This window comes from Triticum urartu, chromosome 2 (assembly GCF_003073215.2).
Source record: "Triticum urartu cultivar G1812 chromosome 2, Tu2.1, whole genome shotgun sequence".
NCBI classification, from domain to species: Eukaryota; Viridiplantae; Streptophyta; class Magnoliopsida; order Poales; family Poaceae; genus Triticum; species Triticum urartu.
The window spans coordinates 578,832,512-578,845,874 of NC_053023.1; positions in this window are offsets into that span (position 1 = coordinate 578,832,512).

Here is a 13,363-nt window from a genome sequence, read left to right on the forward strand (position 1 = left end):
TTTGGGCCTAGAGGAAGACATTGGGAAGTAATAAGTAGATGATGGGTTGCTATAGAGTGACAGAAGCTTAAACCCTAGTTTATGCGTTGCTTCATAAGGGGCTGATTTGGGTCCATATGTTTCATGCTATGGTTAGGTTTACCTTAATACTTTTGTTGTAGTTGCGGATGCTTGCAATAGAGGTTAATCATAAGTGGGATGCTTGTTCAAGTAAGAGCAGCACCCAAGTATCGGTCCACCCACATATCAAATTATCAAAGTACCGAACGCGAATCATATGGACGTGATGAAAACTAGCTTGACGATATTCCCATGTGTCCTCGGGAGCGCTTTTCCTATTATAAGAGTTTGTTCTGGCTTGTCCTTTGCTACAAAAGGATTGGGCCGCCTTGCTGCACTTTATTTACTTTTGTTACTTGTTGCTCGTTACAATTTATCCTATCACCAAACTATCTGTTACCACTTATTTCAGTACTTCCAGAGAATACCTTGCTGAAAACCGCTTATCATTTGCTTCTGATCCTCGTTGGGTTCGACACTCTTACTTATCGAAAGGACTACGATAGATCCCCTATACTTGTGGGTCATTAATTCCTTCCCTTCTTGGACCCTTCGCCCCTCCCCCCCTCCCGGTTGGGGCGGCCTTCCTTTTCTTGTCTCCCCCGACTGGAGGGGGAGCATCTTCATCTTCCTCCTCGTCTTCGGGGGAGGAGTGCGTCACGGATTTATCGGATGATGAGTCCGATAACACCTGGCGTCGGGAACTCTTTCAGGTTCCCTTGGCCTTCTTGGTCTTCTCCGGCACCTTGTAAGGAGCCGGAGTCAGCGCCTCCATCAGGAGAGCGTCCGCAATGTCTTCGGGCAGAGGGGCCGGACAGTTAATGTGCCCCGACGTCTCCACCCAGTCCTGTCAAAGGCATCGAGCTCAGACCCTGCACATGGTTAAGCTAGGGGAAATAAATATCCTACCAGATGTATAGAACTCACCGAATGCGCTGGGTGCTTCACGCTTAGCCCGCGGTCCTCGGTGAGAGAGGGAAGGACCTCGGCGCCCTTGAACAGCACCCTCCAGACGTCCTTGTGCGTCGTGTCGAAGAGCTCGCTCAGAGTCTGGTGCTGGGCTGGGTCGAACTCCCACAAGTTGAAATCTCGTCGTTGACACGGGAGGATCCAGCGGATGAGCATGACCTGGACTATGTTGACAAGCTTGAGCTTCTTGCCTGCCATATTCCGGATACATTTCTGGAGTCCCTCCAGCTCCACCGATGAACCCCAGGACAGGCCCTTCTCTTTCCAGGAGGTGAGCCGCGTGGGGATTCCGGATTGAAACTCAGGGGCAGCCACCCAGTTGGTGTCGCGCGCCTCGGTGATGTAGAACCACGCCGATTGCCACCCCTTTATGGTCTCCACGAAGGAGCCTTCAATCCATATAATATTGGGCATCTTGCCCACCATGGCTCTGCCGCATTCTGCTTGTTGGCCTCCCACCACCTTCGGCTTGATATTGAAGGTCTTCAGCCACAGGCTGAAGTGGGGCCAGATGCGGAGGAAAGCCTCACACACGACGATGAACGCCGAAATGTTGAGGATGAAGTTCGGGGCCAGATCATGAAAGTCCAGCCCGTAGTAGAACATGAGACCGCGGACGAATGGATGGAGGGGAAACCCCAGTCCGCGGAGGAAGTGGTGGAGGAAAACTACCCTCTCGTGAGGTTTAGGGGTAGGAACGATCTGCCCCGCAGCGGGCAGCCGATGCGCAATATTCGCGGCTAAGTATCCGGCTCCGCGCAGCTTCTTGATGTGTCCCTCCGTAACGGAGGAAGCCATCCATTTGCCTCCTGCTCCGGACATGATTGGAGAAGGTTGAGGGGAAGGATGTGGACTTGGGCGTTGGAGCTCGAGTGCACAAGAATGGATGAGCAAGGAGGAAGAAGGCGTGGGTAGAAAAAGGTTAAACCTTGTCCCTTTATAAGGGTGGCCGAAACTACGCACTCCCACTAGCCTGGTGAAACTCGCCTATCCCCCAAGCGCCGTAATCGATGGCGCGGTTGGGTTACCCACGCCCGTATTGATGAGAATCCCGTAATAAGGGGGACACGATCTCTGCTTGACAAGATGTGTCAAGAAACTGCCTCGCGTTATGTGCGGGGCTAGTTAAAGGAAACGGTTCGAATAATCACCGGGCCATGGCATAATGTCATGTTGCCAAAATGTGTTAGCAGATTAGATTTGTGGAAATATTATTCTCTCTATAGTGGTATGGGGAACTTATTTTGCAGGGTCGGACACTATCCTTGTATTCAAATTCTTCTGTGGTGTATTCGGAGGAGGAACCCGCCTTGCAATGTTGAAGACAATACTGCGTGCTGGACTCATCGCCATTGAAGCCTGGTTCAGGGGCTACTGAGGGAGTCTTGGATTAGGGGGTCTCCGGACAGCCGGACTATATCCTTTGGCCGGACTGCTGGACTATGAAGATACAAGATTGAAGACTTCGTCTCGTGTCTGGATGGGACTCTACTTGGCGTGGAAGGCAAGCTAAGCAATACGGATATGTATATCTCCTCCTTTGTAACCGGCCTTGTGTAACCCTAGCCCCCTCTGGTGTCTATATAAACCGGAGGGTTTTAGTCTGTAGGACAACATACAATCATACCATAGGCTAGCTTCTAGGATTTAGCCTCTCCGATCTCGTGGTAGATCAACTCTTGTAATACTCATATCATCAAGAATAAATCAAGCAGGACGTAGGATTTTACCTCCATCAAGAGGGCCCGAACCTGGGTAAAACATCATGTCCTCTGCCTCCTGTTACCATCCGCCTTAGACGCACAGTTTGGGACCCCCTACCCAAGATCCGTTGGTTTTGACAGCGACAACCTCCCTCTCAGTAGGAGACTCAAAGAACGTGAGTTCAACACAGTACACTCCATACATCATGTGAGAAGGTGCCTGATCTCGCAAAAATGGACAATCCCCCGTATCATGTGCCGGTTTGCCACAAGTGCCACAAAGTTCAGCCACACACTTAGCGATAAAATGACCCTTCCCACCACAGCGATAGCACAACATTTTCTCTTTCTTACGCGCTCACTTGGACGCCCTCTCCGACTCAACCATGTCTGTCGCCTCCACTGACGATGTCAACACGGACTCATTCCCGGGTATCTCAGCATTAGCTAGTGCCGACACCACCTCCATAGCCTGACTAGACAAGACCAGCTCCTCAACAGACCCATCAATGGACATCTGCTCGAAGACAGGCGGAGGAGGCTGTCGTGGGCGGTACCGGCCACCTCGACCACCGCGAACACCACGATGACCGCGGAAACCACCCCGCTGTCGATAGCCCGGGCTAGTCGCCCCCTCAACAAAACCTCCCGGGGTCCCATAAACGGTCGCTCCGCTGAGCCAGCGCTCTGCCAAGCATATCTGTCGGATGTGGGGTTCCGGCAAACCCTTAAGGTTCGAACACTGGGGTGCGCACGAAGTCTTTCCTTCCCACCAATCTACGCCCTAGCTCGCTAAGATCTCGCGGACGAACTCGACGAACTCATAACACAGAAAGACACAAGATTTATACTAGTTCGGGCCACCGTTGTGGTGTAATACCCTACTCCAATGTGGTGGTGGTGGATTGCCTCTAGGGCTAATGAGGAACAGTACAAGGAAGAACGGCCTCCGGAGGTTGAGGCGTTCTTGAGCTCGGTGAGCTTGTGTGTGGGGGGGATGGTCTGAATGATCCGTCCCCGAATGATCTGTGCCTTCATGATCCATCCCCCCTCCTTTTGCTAAGCTGGTGGCTAGCCCTATTTATATTGGCCCTGGCCCTCTTCCCAAATATTGAGCGGGAAGGGAGCCAACAATGGCGGGCTAATTCGAAGGGGGACAGCTAGTACAAGCTATCCTGACAAAAGTGGTCTTCGCCTGCCAAAGGCTCTGGTGGTGACGCCGTCTTGGGCTCCACGATGACCTCCATCTTGCCGTCCTCCTGGTCTTGGTCTCGTTGCACAAATATAGCAACCTTTGCCACGCTGGCCTCCTTAGCACCAAAGAGGAAACAAGGACGCTGCGCGCGCTGGCGCCCGCCTAGCGCCCGCCTGGTGCCGTGCGTCATGGCTCACGTCACGAGGGTCCCGTCAGGTTTTCCCCGCCTTGATATCTCTGCTCCTCGTGAGCCTGCCTAGCTAGGCTACTCCCGAGGAGGTCTTGCGTCGTCCGCCTCGCGAGGGTCTTGGATGCTTTGTTGGTGAAGATGGGTCGTACGACCTGCAGGCTCAGCCACGCCGTGGGCCACAGGCAGGCAAGTCTAGGGACTCACGTTCCCAGGACGCCGACAGTAGCCCCTGGGCCCAAGGTGCGCTCGGGCTTGGCTTCGCGGCGAAGCCAAGGGCCAAGTTCGGAGCACCGCGGGCCCCAAAAGCCTGTGGCCTCGATTGACGTGTGGTGGTTGATTGGACGTGGGCGCCTCCGCTTCCCCATGTTGCCTCGGCAACTGCATGACTTGACAAGTCCCTGCGACATGCGAGGAAAACCATCATTACCTACGATTGTGGGAGACGCCGGTTGGCCTTCCCTTGCTATAAATGAGGAGGGGGCGGAGCCCCCGTTGCCCATCTCTTCCTCGCTTGCTTGCTTCTTCCTCCTTGCTCCACTGCCAACAACAATGGAGCCCATCAGAAAGTTTTCTACTAAAGAGAAAGGAAAGGCTCCCCGCGATGATCTGGGGCCTCTTCCGCCGAAGAAGAGGTCGATCCATCGCCGCGATGAAGCGGCGATGCAGGTGGTGTCGAGGCCTTGGTGCGAGCGGACTCCTCCGGGGTACCCGCTGCCCTTGTACACCCATGCCGAAGGCTCGGGAGGACGGAGTGACGAGCAGCGCCGCCCACACCGCGTCCAGGGCTGCCGCGCTATGGTGACACGCGCCGTCGCCCCTGGGGTTCACGCCACGGACTCCTCGAGCGAGTTGGTGCTATGGGTGCCGATGCCTCCGAGCTCCTGGATCCGCTTCCCTCGGTTCTTCTCCGACGTGATGCCGCCGAGGGGGCCACTCAAGCTCTGGCTGCAGCACACCGACTGCAGCGCTCCGGCGACCGGAGTGGAGATCGAAGCGGTCCCCACCGGCAAGATCTTCATGACGCACGGCTGGGGCGAGATCGCGCGGGTCTGCCGTGCGAGGGGCGCCCTCACGATCCACTTTGAGTTCGACGGCGCCTCCACGCTCTTATTCAAGGTCTTCGATGCCGAGGGCCGCCGCCTGGAGTGCTGCTCCGGAGAGGAGCGCGAGGCTGATGCGCGCCCCGCTCGCGACCACTCCAGCAGCAGCAGCCCTTGGGAGTCCAGCAGCTCTCCTGAGCTCTACGAGACTCTGGAGACGAGCGACGACAGCTACGTGCCCCCGAGCTCTCGCCGCGCTCGGAGCAGAGCTGCGGCGCCCGGCTGTCGTCGCCGCTGATCTGGATGGGGTTGGCGCCGGCCTCCCATGGCCCACTGTTGATGATGGTGTCCACCACAGAAGGATGTAGATAGGATTTCCCTTAGTATCGGCTTTTGTTTCCTGCAATGAATCATGAATTACCCCATGGGGGAATGTAAGGGTCTGTAATGTCCTTTGTGCTTATCTTCCCTGTTATGAAAATTTGGTGAACGCATGTCCCGTTAAGGCTCGGTCCCATGGCGGAAGCAGAAGCTCGCATCCTGTCTTCAGCCGCACTAACTCACGTCCTCAGCCATATGTACCTCCGCGACCCTAACGCCCGCCTTGACAAGCTGCTGGAGCCTGTGGCTGAAGATCACTGCGAAGCCGCCGCTGCAGCTGTTGAAGGTCAAGTGGAGGCTTTGCTGGGGAAGTTCCGCGGCTTTGTCTCCAATCCTCTGTCTAGCGACGTCGCGGATCCTGCGGCTGAAGGTGAGAACATCGTCGCCCACGGGGGAGCACCTTCCGCAGGCGATGGCGATATCTAGGGGTGACATGCGGCTACTCTTCCCGTTTCGTTCCTTCGACATGTATCAGGCCTCGTGGAGGCGTTTAGACTTTTCATTTGGTGTTGTGAGAACAATATGCTTGTAATATTTGCTTCGAGATTTGGTGATTTCCTTCCTATTTGCTTTCCGTTCTGCGTCGGCAAAGCCCGGCCCCGCGCATACCTCAACCGCCATTGGGCCGACCGGAGACCAGGATGGACCAAGCAGTGAGGGGCTACGTGACGAGTTAGGCTCTTGAGTCGCGATGCTCAAGAGTCCCCCTTGACGCGCAAACAACATATAGGGAGAGTTCGTGAGGATATATTAATGTTCTGCGTCGTCAGAGCTCGGCCCCGCGCATACCTCAACCGCCATTGGGCCGACCGGAGACCAAGACGGACCCAGGAGTGAGGGGCTACGTGACCAGTTAGGCTCCTGAGTCCCGGTGCTCATGGGTCCCCCTTGACGTGCAAACAATTTCCATACCTGCCCTCGTCGAGGCCTCGGGAGGGGCGCGCGACGCCCAGGTCCGGGGGACCTGGTTGGGTGGCGTGCGCTTGGGCGTGACCCGAGCGCAGCCCCCGTGCCCAGCCCCCTCGTGCGGCTCTTCCGAGGGGAGGCGTTGTGGCGAGGCTGGGTGCTGAGCTCTGGGCTCCCTGAGGTTGGTACGATCGTGGGGCCGCCCTCAGTTGTTTATCACCAGCGCGGAGCATAGTGCTTCCGCTTGTGCACAGGCATAGCCGCTCCTCGGCAGTGTCATCAGCCAGCGCGGAGCATGGTGCTTCCACTTGGGCATGGGATGGGGGGCCTCCGGGAGGAGCCCCGGGGCGTGTACAGCCCCGCCCTGACACATGGCTTGCATGGCAGGGCTGCGAGGTGTATCTGGGCACTCGTGAGCCAGCGCGGGACTCACGAGGCCCTACCTCAAGGCGGATTGCGCCTGGTCTTGAGTCTTGGTGACTGTATGTCCCTGCAAGGCGGTTAGATGCAAGCACTCTACGTCCTCAGGTCCCGGCCCTCGAGCGAGCTCAGCCGCCACTGGTATGCCAGGTCGTGATGCCGTGGTCAAGGCCAGGGGTGAGGGCTGGAGAGCCAGTAAGAGCTCCTGAGTCACGATGCTCAGGAGCCCCCCTTTTAACGTGCAAGTGGATTGCATAGGATGAACAGACCCGTGGTGGGCAGCAATCAAGCAGGTGACAACAGTTGGCAGGTTAAGCATGGAGAGCAGATCAACTTGGATAAATGCAGGAAGGTACATGCCACCTGGTCCGGCCCGAGTGGCTTGGGGATGATGCAGCCCAAGGGGCGCCCCCAACAGGGTAAGATGAAGACATAAGCGAAAGGGATACATGCCGCAGGGACGGATCCACGCGGCCTGGGAATAATGCAGCCCAGGGGTGCTCCCAGGTAAACGAGCTTGGAAAATGTCACCTGGTTCTGTAGACGAAGCAGAGTTGGTGCAGCTGAAGGTGTGCGTTGGAGAAATGACTCCTCATGAGCCGCCAGGACCCTGAGCCTCGGGAGGCTCTGGGGGCTCGGGAGGTTCCCTGAAGACCGTCTCCATCTCCTCCAGAACGGCGTGGTACCTGGCTTCCTGAGCCACCAGGAGACGTCGCATGTTGTGCTGATAGGCCGACGCCACGCTCGGCAAGCCAAAGGGCATACGAACGTAGCTGTGCGGCAGGCCCTCGTAGCGGCCCACACACGAAGGCCAGAAACGCTCCTGAGATGCGGCCCTGTTGAGCCCTGGGACGTCGATGCAGACACGCAGCCCAGCATCCTCGCCAGGATGCGGAGCTGCGCCTTGTGGGCGGCCGTCGTCGCGCATGGCTCTTGCTTCTTTGCAGTTCTTGGATGGTCTTGGTGATGAACTTCTGAGTGGTGGGCACTCCTTGCCCTGTGCTCTCCTGAGGGTCACGTGTCGCGAAGCACGCTTCCAAGTGGTGCCCAAGCGCCTCCCTCGTGAGGTTAGCAAGGTCTGAGGCCCTCCAGAAAAGAGCCCCTGAGCCCTGCCTGAGGAGGGCGCCGGGCGCGCCTTCTTATGCGACGGAGGGAGGCGCGCCTGGAGCGGGCGTCAGTCCTGACATGGCTTTTGCCGCGACGCCGTCCTCCTGAGGTCCTGCACGGCGTGGCTGCTTCTTCTTGGGGATGGTCTCCAGAGGGCCTTCATTTTTGTTGTCGGGGTCGTCGATAGCAGCGGCTTGAAAGGCGCGCTCAAGGGAGCACACCGCATCTCTCTCTTCACACGGGACCGTGATGATTCCTCCGCTTCCTGGCATCTTGAGAACATTGTAGCCGTGATGAGTGACTACCATGAACTTGGCCAGGGCTGGATACCTGAGGATGGCATTGTACGGCAAGCGGATGTGCGCGACGTCGAAGTCGATGAGCTCGGTGCGGTAGTTCTTGCGCTCCCCGAAGGTTCCAGGCAGGCGGACCTGCCCTATCGGCGTGGTGGAGCTGTCGGTCACTCCTAAAAAAGGCTTGGTGGGATGGAGCTGCTCATATGGCACTTGGAGGTTGTCGAACGTGTCGACGGACAGGACGTTGAGCCCTACGCCGCCGTCGATGAGGGTATTGGTGACCTGCACATTGCTGATGACTGGGGAACACAGCATAGGGAGGGTGCCAGCGGTGGTTGCGCACTTGAGCTGATCCGCCGAGCTGAAAGTGATGGCGCATTGGGACCACCTGAGCGGGCGCGTGGCCTCGAGCTTGCGGAGCGCCGCGTTCACCTCGCGAGCAAACTGCTTGAAGACGCGCTGAGAGGCTGGGGCCTGGGCGCCGCCCAAGATGCAGGCGATGGCACGCGGCTCCTGGAAGCCCCCAGCCCCCTCGTCCTAGAGGTGGTCATCGTTCCTTCTTAGTGGCGGCAGCGAGGGAAGACCGGCGTTGCCCTAGGGGCGATCCTCATGAGGTGGGTCCCTCCAGGCGCCCTCACGGGGCTGGTCCTGCCAGCGGTCCTCACAAGGTCGGTCGCGCCACTCCTGGCGCGGGCCACGGTCATCCCAGCGTCCGCCTCCACGTCCTCCTCCGCGGCTGTAGCCCTGGTCGTTGCGCTCGAGGCGTCGACCGTAGCGTCCTTCTCGTATGGCTCTGAGCTCTTGACAGTCAATGGTGTTGTGGGTGTTCAGGTTGTGGAAGGCGCAGAATGGCCGGCCATTCTTGGATGACTCGGGCTGATCTCTGCCCCCCTTGATGTCGGACTCCGCTGCGAGCACAGCTACCTCCTTGCGCTTTACGTCCTTGGCCTTGGCGTTCTTCTCCTCCGCGCCCACGGCTGGCGGCTCAAGGAGAGAGAGGCGCCCCTCCTCAGCTCTTGCGCACCTATTCGCCAGGTTGAACAGCTCCTGAGATGTGCATAGCTCCTCGTGGATGGCGAGCTCTTCCTTCATCTTGACGTCACGGATGCCGTCGGAGAACGCGGAGATGATGGCCTCGTCCGTGACCTTGGGGATCTTGAGGCAGGTGTTGTTGAAGCGCTGGATGTACTTCTGGAGGGTCTCTCCTGGCTGCTGCCTGATGCGGCGCAGGTCACCCACGGCCGGTGGACGGTTGCGAGTGCCCTGGAAGTTGGCGACAAAGCGGTCGCGCATCTCGTCCCAGGAGGAGATCGAGCCGTGCTGCAGGTTCAGGAGCCAGGAGCGAGCTCCATCCTTGAGAGCCATGGGAAACCAGTTCGCCATGACCTTTTCGTCGCCGTTGGCCGCTTCGTTGCTCAGCTCATAGAGCTGCAGGAACTCCGCGGGGTCGGCGGTACCATCGTAGCAAGGAGGCAGATCCGGCTTGAACTTGCCTGGCCAGGCGACGCTACACAGCTCGGGAGTGAAGGCGTGGCAGCCAGCCGTGGTTGCCGGGGCCCGCCTCGGAGGTGGAGCTTGGTCTTGACAAGGTGTGCGCTGCACTGCTGCGGGTGGTGCGCGGTCTTGACGAGGTGGCACGGGGAGCGCAGGTGCAGCTTCTCGCGGCCGCGGAATTTCTTGGCAGCTTCGCGCGGGTGCCGGGCGCGGCGAATCACGTCATGGAGCCGCGCGCCTTGGTGCTAAGGCGACGTCTTGGGGCTGAGGTGGTGGAGGCGCGCCATGAGCCCCGTCGCCCGCGGCTGGTTGAGGGGGAGGCAGAGAGTGGGACGGCGCCGGAGAGCCCCCCGCGGCGCAGACGAGCTCGGCAACACGTTCGAGCCACTCCTCGTAGAGGTCGTCAATGGGACGGTAGCGCAGGAGCTCATTCGCTGCAAGGAGCGCGGCTCGTGCCTCCATGGGAGCGCGATGCGCGTGAGACGAAGAACCGGCAGGGGTCAGCGATGGAGTGACGGTGCAGTCGTCCTGCCACACCGAAGGATGCAGTGAGGACGCCTGCTGCTCGTTCCCTGCCGGGCCGGTGGCAGCGTTGGCGGCGGGGGACGGAGAACGGCGATGTGGCCCGCCGACGGGAGCCGTCTGAGCGACGCGGGCGGTGAGGGCAGCCCGATGCTCAGCTCGAGCACGGCGAGTGTCCGCCATAGAGACGACGGAGCGACGAAGCGACGAACTGATGGAAGGGAGGCTACGGCGCACCCCTACCTGGCGCGCCAAATGTCGGATGTGGGGTTCTGGCAAACCCTTAAGGTTCGAACACTGGGGTGCGCGCGAAGTCTTTCCTTCACACCAATCCACGCCCTAGCTCGCTAAGATCTCGCGGACGAACTCGACGAACTCGCAACACAGAAAGACACAAGATTTATACTGGTTCGAGCCACCGTTGTGGTGTAATACCCTACTCTAGTCTGGTGGTGGTGGATTGCCTCTAGGGCTGATGATGAACAGTACAAGGGAAGAACGGCCTCCTGAGGTTGAGGTGTTCTTGAGCTCGGTGAGCTTGTGTGTGTGTGTGTGGGATGGTCTGAATGATTCGTTCCCGAATGATCCGTGCCTTCGTGATCCGGCCCCCCTCCTTTTGCTAAGGTGGTGGCTAGCCCTATTTATATTGGCCCTGGTCCTCTTCCCAAATATCGAGTGGGAAGGGAGCCAACAATGGCAGGCTAATTCGAAGCGGGACAGCTAGTACAAGCTATCCTGACAAAAGTGATCTTCGCCTGCCAAAGGCTCTGGTGGTGACGCCGTCTTGGACTCCACAATGACCTCCATCTTGCCGTCCTCCTGGTCTTGATCTCGTTGCACCAATATAGCAACCTTTGCATGATGCCTCGGTAATCTTCGCCTACGCTGGCCTCCTTAGCACCAAAGAGGAAAAAAGGACGTTGCGCGCTCTGGCGCCCGCCTGGCCATGCGTCATGGCTCATGTCATGAGGGTCTCGTGAGGTTTGCCCCGCCTTGATATCTCTGCTCCTCGTGAGCCTGCCTATCTAGGCTACTCCCGAGGAGGTATTGCGTCATCCGCCTCGCGAGGCTTGGACCCTCGCGAGGGCCTTGGATGCTTTGTTGGTGAAGATGGGCTGTACGGCCTGCAGGCTCAGCCACGCCACGGGCCGCAGGAAGGCAAGTCTGGGACCCCCGTTCCCAGGACGCCGACAATATCCTCGACCACCACCCATCGACGAGGATCCACGGTGCTGACCAACCCCATATGTGTTGAAACCATCATCTCCCCACTGACCCCGGGGCGCGGCCGAAGAACCTCCAACACCGGAGTTATGAGGCGGGGGCGGTGCCTGCGTATGCACCGTCCCAGCCCTGCTCTGCGAAGGCTTGGCGACGAGGTGAGGCGGCAGGGCCGGCCTCGGTGTGACGCCCCCAATTCGATCGTACACTAATCATACACGCAAACGTGTACGATCAAGATCAGGGTCTCACGGGAAGATATCACAACACAACTCTACAAATAAAATAAGTCATACAAGCATCATATTACAAGCCAGGGACCTCGAGGGCTCGAATACAAGAGCTCGATCATAGACGAGTCAGCGGAAGCAACAATATTTTAGTATAGACATAAGTTAAACAAGTTTGCCTTAAGAAGGCTAGCACAAACTGGGATACATATCGAAAGAGGCGCAGGCCTCCTGCCTGGGATCCTCCTAAACTACTCCTAGTCGTCGTCAGCGGCCTGCATGTAGTAGTAGGCACCTCCAGTGTAGAAGGAGTCGTCGTCGACGGTGGCATCTGGCTCCTGAACTCCATTGTCTGGTCGCAACAATCGAGTATAGAAAGGGGAAAAGGGGGAGTAAAGCAACCATGAGTACTCATCCAAAGTACTCGCAAGCAAGGAGCTACACTACATATGTATGCATTGGTATCAAATGGAGAAGGGTAGCATATGTGGACTGAACTACATAATGCCTGAATATGAGGGGGATAGCTAGTCCTGTCGAAGACTACGCTTCTGGCCGCCTCCATCTTGCAGCATGTAGAAGAGAGTAGATGGTAAGTTCACCAAGTATCATCGCATAGCATAATCCTACCCGGTGATCCTCCCCTCGTCGCCCTATGAGAGAGCGATCACCGGTTGTATCTGGCACTTGGAAGGGTGTATTTTATTAAGTATCTGGTTCTAGTTGTCATAAGGTCAAGGTACAACTCCGAGTCGTCCTTTTACCGAGAGACACGGCTATTCGAATAGATAAACTTCCCTGCAGGGGTGCACCACATTTCCCAACACGCTCGATCCCCTTTGTCCGGACACACTTTTCTGGGTCATGCCCGGCCTCGGAAGATCAACATGTCGCAGCCCCACCTAGGCACAATAGAGAGGTCAGCACGTCGGTCTAAATCCTATGGCGCAGGGGTCTGGGCCCATCGCCCATTGCACACCTGCACGTTGCGTACGCGACCGGCGAGCAGACCTAGCCTCCCTTATACAAGAGCAGGCGTTCCAGTCCAACCCGGCGCGCGCCGCTCAGTCGCTGACGTCACGAAGGCTTCGGCTGATACCACGACGTCGAGTGCCCATAACTGTTCCCGCGTAGTTGGTTAGTGCGTATAGGCCAATGGCCAGACTCAGATCAAATACCCAGATCTCGTTAAGCGTGTTATTTTGAAATAACCATAGACGCCGACCAGGGCCAGGCCCACCTCTCTCCTAGGCGGTCTCAACCTGTCATGTCGCTCCGCCACAAAGGTTCACTCAGAGGGCCGTCTGGACAAACGTCCTTTCGGACCCAATCCGTGAATCACTCACGGGTACTCTACGAGCCGACCCGACTTTAGTCACCACAAGTATCATATAATATGCATATAAGTATATACCCGTGATCACCTCTCGAGTGATCACGGCCCGATAGTATAGCATGGCAGACAGACTAGAATGTAGGGCCACTAATGATAAACTAGCATCCTATACTAAGCATCTAGGATTGCAGGTAAGGTATCAATGATTGTAGCAACAATGATAGGCTATGCATCAGGTAGGATTTACGGAAAGCACTAACATGCTACACTACTGTAATGCAAGCAGTAGAGAG